Source organism: Camelina sativa, chromosome 19 (genome assembly GCF_030686135.1).
Source record: "Camelina sativa cultivar CO46 ecotype springtype chromosome 19, ASM3068613v1".
NCBI lineage: Eukaryota > Viridiplantae > Streptophyta > Magnoliopsida > Brassicales > Brassicaceae > Camelina > Camelina sativa.
Window position 1 is genome coordinate 16,646,995 of NC_141898.1, and position 4,530 is coordinate 16,651,524.

The following is a 4,530-nucleotide window of genomic DNA, read 5'->3' on the forward strand; positions in this document are numbered from 1 at the left end:
GGCTGTTTTGTGATTCAGGTACCCACTCGACCACCTACTCGACCACCACTCGACCGAGCTGTGATTGAGCACTTGATCGAGCCAGAAGCCGGACCTAAATAGCCATTACTTCCCAGTCGACTCGACCACCCACTCGAGCCTGCGCTCGACCGTGTACATGTTCGAGTCTGTAGTAGAGTTTGTTGATGCACACAAGGTCAAAAGGCAAAGACAGTCTTCAACAGCCTATTGACAACATCCACAGGCTACAAAAGGGTTTGAGACATAAGCAAGGAAGAGTAGTTCAACAACAACAAGGTCAAGACATCATGGAGCAACAAGCTATCCATGAGCAGAGACCAAGGCACATTGGTGCAGGAGATGCACCCAATACCCACAACCAAAGGGCTGGAATTGTGCCACCTTCAGTAGCAAACATTAACTTTGAGATCAAGAGTGGATTGATCTCAATGATACAAGCCAACAAGTTTCATGGGTTGCCAATGGAGGATCCACTAGATCACCTTGATGAGTTTGATAGAATATGTGGACTCACTAAGATCAATGGAGTGAGTGAAGATGGATTCAAATTAAGGCTCTTCCCATTTTCTCTTGGAGACAAAGCTCACCTTTGGGAGAAGACTCTTCCTACTGGAGCTATCACCACATGGGATGCATGCAAGAAAGCTTTTCTGGCCAAGTTCTTCTCCAATGCAAGGACTGCTAGGTTGAGGAATGAAATTTCTGGGTTTGCTCAAAGGAATAATGAGAGTTTTTGTGAAGCTTGGGAGAGGTTTAAAGGATTCCAGACTCAGTGTCCTCACCATGGCTTCAGCAATGAGTCACTTCTAAGCACCTTGTATAGAGGAGTGCTCCCCAAGATAAGAATGCTTCTTGATACAACCTCTAATGGCAACTTCCTCAACAAGAATGTGGAAGAAGGATGGGAATTAGTTGAGAACCTTGCTCAATCTGATGGCAACTATAATGAGGATTATGATAGGACCATAAGGGGCTCCTCAACTGATCAAGAGGACAAGTATAAGAAGGATTTGAAGATGGTCAATGAGAAGCTTGACAAGATACTCCTCAGCCAGTCCAAGTCTATTCACTTCATTGGTGAAGAAGAAGCTCCAGTTCAAGAGGGGGAGCCTGAATTTGCTGAGTTGTGCTACATGCAAAACCAGGGAGGATTCAAAGGCTACAACCAAGGAGGTTTCAAAAACAACAATCTCTCTTATAGGAGCACCAATGTGGCCAACCCTCAAGACCAAGTCTATCCACCTCAACAACCTCAACAGCAACAAAACTACATCCCCAAGCAACAACATCAAGTGTTCCAGCCCCAATTGTGTCCCTCACCAGGGTTTCAGACTAACCAAGGCCAGGAACAAGACTTAAGAGCAATGATGCAACAGTTGTTGATTGGGCAAACACAAGGCAAGATTGAGGAAGCCAAACAGTTTGTTGAGTTGAATCAAAGGCTCACATCACAGTACAATGATCTGAACATGAAGTTTGAAGGTCTCAATTCCAGAATGAAGTATATGGAGAGCAACATTGCCTCTACTTCAGCTCCTAAACCCAACCAACTCCCTGGAAAAGCTGTTCAATATCCAAGGGAGTTCACTGCAAAAGCCATTCATATCTCTGATGAGGAAGTCACTGAAGACAGTGAAGTCCAAGTTTGGGGGAATTCATTAGTTACTGAAGCCCCAAGTGACGTTTGTGCAAAGCAACTGGAGTCCGTTATTGCACTCGACCAAGTACTCGAACATCCACTCGACCGAGTGCATGCTCGAGTGGTCGATCGAGTTGCAGACTCAGAAGCTATCAAGCCTGCTAAGTACATTCCTCCTGCTTACAAGTCACCTCTTCCATTCCCAGGACGTTTCAAAGCACAAAAGATTAAGGAGCTTAGGGAAATCATTGAGAGAAAGGAGTTGATGGCTAAGCAACAAGAGGAAGAGAAGGTTTTGAAGGAAGTGGTTGTGATTGAAGAAGCTGTGGTTGAGGAAGTGTTGGCCATACAAGAGATCACCATTGCTTACCAAGAAGAAGAGAGAGGACCTGCCTTGGAACAATATGATCCATATCCTCTCTACAAAGATTTTTTGCTTGATTTGTCAAAGAAGAAGGCTGAAGCTCAAGATGAGAAGGATCTTGAGGACCTTGGAGGAGTTATCATTCCAATCAAGCTTAAGGATCCAGGTCCATTCTATCTTCCTTGCACACTTAGCTATCTTCACTACAACCAATGCCTTTGTGATTTGGGAGCTTCAACAAGTGTGATGCCATACTCCATAGCACAAAAGCTTGGGATAACTGATTTCAAATCCACCAACCTTCATATATGTCTAGCTGATGGGTCAAACAAGGAGATAGTTGGAAGGTTGGAGAATGTCCCAGTCAAGATAGGGAAGGCAAGGGTTCACACTGATTTTGTGGTGTTGGAGATGGACAAGGAACCTGAAGATCCAATCATTCTTGGAAGGCCATTCCTAGCCACTGTTGGAGCAGTTATTGATGTCAAAGAGGGTCTTGTGACCTTGAACATTGCTGAAGATATAGCCATGAAGTTTAACATCTATAACCCAACCAACCTTCCTACCATTGATGATCAACCTTTTACTATCAAGGACAAAGGAGGTCAAGAAGGTTCAAGTGGTGAAGCAACTCCAAAGGCTAAGCTCTCCTTTCAAGATGATTCTGTGGAAAAGCTTAAGAGGTCAGTTCAAGAGTTGACTAGTATGGTTGAGGATCTTCAAGTTAAGCTGAACAAGAGGTCCTTAAAGAAAGCAAGACCAAGGCTCAAAATCAAGAAGAAAAATGGTTTGTGTGTTAAGGGTGAGGTGATCAAGGATCAACTTCACAGTGATCAAGAGGTTCCAGGGAGGATTTCATCACCTCCTTGGTATCTAAACAAGGCTTAAGAAGGCAACCAAAGTCAAGCTTAGTGACTTTAAACAAGCTCACTAGGGAGGAAGTCCCTAAGGTATCCTTTGTAAATATGGTTTATTTTCCTTGTAGTTTTGATGTGTTTTCTTTTATATTTGTGTTGGACAGGCCTTTAGGTGAAAATGTAGTTGGGTAAGGAGAGATTTAGACTTGGAGAAGGAGACTCGCAAGCCCACTCGACCTGCCCACGAGAGGTAGTCGACCGAGCTAGGAAGGAATTGAGGCCCATTTGATCTTCAAATCGCTAGAACGATCGAGTGGAGGGAAGAACAAGAAGAAAAATTTTGAAATTTCAAAATTTGGTCAAGGTGCTAGACCGTGTACAGTCGAGTGTGGGGTCGAGTGGCAGCAAAAAGCAGGTCAAAGATTCCCATTTCAAATTTGAATGGTATGGACGCTCCACCCTTGTCTCCTTGTCCCCTTAGCTTCTTTATATAGACCTTGAACGAGATTATACCTCTCACATTCTCTCATTTGCTCAAAACAATTGAATTAAAGTTTTAAAGTCTCTCTCATAGTTTATCTTTTGCTCAAGCTTAGTTCTTTCAAGTTTTTTGGTCACTAACCTATTAATTTTGAGCTTTGAGTCTATTCCCTTCAGTTCTTTTTGAAAAAATGTCTTCAAGAATCACTAGGAAGTCTCAACAAACCGCTGCAACCTCCATGGAACGTCATGATGCTAGCCTTGAATCAAGAGGAGAAGCTGGAAGGGCCACTCGACGCCCCACTCGATCATGCACTCGACCGAGTAGCCGTTCGAGCAGCCGGTCGAGCCAGATGCCGTGTCTAAGGAGAGAGTCAGTTGAGGAAGATCCTGAGAGGACTGAAAGTTAAGAAGAAAGGGAGCCAACTCTTAGTGATTTCATGAGGAGAAACAAGGCCAAAGGGAAGAGGCCAGCAGTTGAGGTTGAACAAGAGGAGAGTGAGAATGAGAGTGAGGAAGAAAGTGAAAAGGAAGAGATAGAGGATGATGGAGAAGCTGAGTCTTGTGGGTTGTCAAAGAGACAACTCTATGATGCTTTCATGAGAATGGAGTTCTTAGGGACTAGATATCCACACAAGGAAACCATGGAGAAGGTAGCCATTGGTGAAGATGTGGAGTATCTCTTTGAGAAGAGCAACCTAACCAAGTTTATGGGGCTTTGCATGGAGGGCTACAAAGAAGAGAGTTGTGAGTTTCTAGCCACAGTCAAGCTGCATACATATGCAAGGAAGGATGCTGAGTTTGGAGCTGGTCATATTGCTTTCACAATCAAAGGGAAAAGGTATGAACTTTCAATGAAGAAGATAGCCAATGTGTTTGGTTTTGAGGTTGGGAGCAATAGGAGTTTAATGATTCCAAGAGAAGAGCTCTATGCTGTGTGGGAAACCATTGGGGATAACAAATACTATTCATCCTCCAGAGAGCTCAAGGATAAGGAGCCCAGTCCTAAGGTACTTCCACAAAGCTCTTGCCAACACCTTCTTTGCTAGGAAGGAAACTGGGAACATTAATGAGGGGGAGCTAAAGATGATTGATTTGGCTCTCAATGGAATCATTTTCCAAGCAAGAAATGGTACCATCATTCTTGGGAGCACTGTGGAGACTGACCT

The 4,530-nt window shown here is 43.9% G+C and overlaps 1 non-coding gene across 1 annotated transcript; it reads right to left on the bottom strand.

The window, feature by feature from the left end:
* Positions 1-704: 704 nt before the first annotated feature.
* On the bottom strand, positions 705-811 carry LOC147920676 (small nucleolar RNA R71). Its single transcript, XR_015591856.1, has one exon. It is a non-coding gene; the product is annotated as a small nucleolar RNA R71 (small nucleolar RNA).
* Between the last annotated feature and the right edge of the window lie 3,719 nt (positions 812-4,530).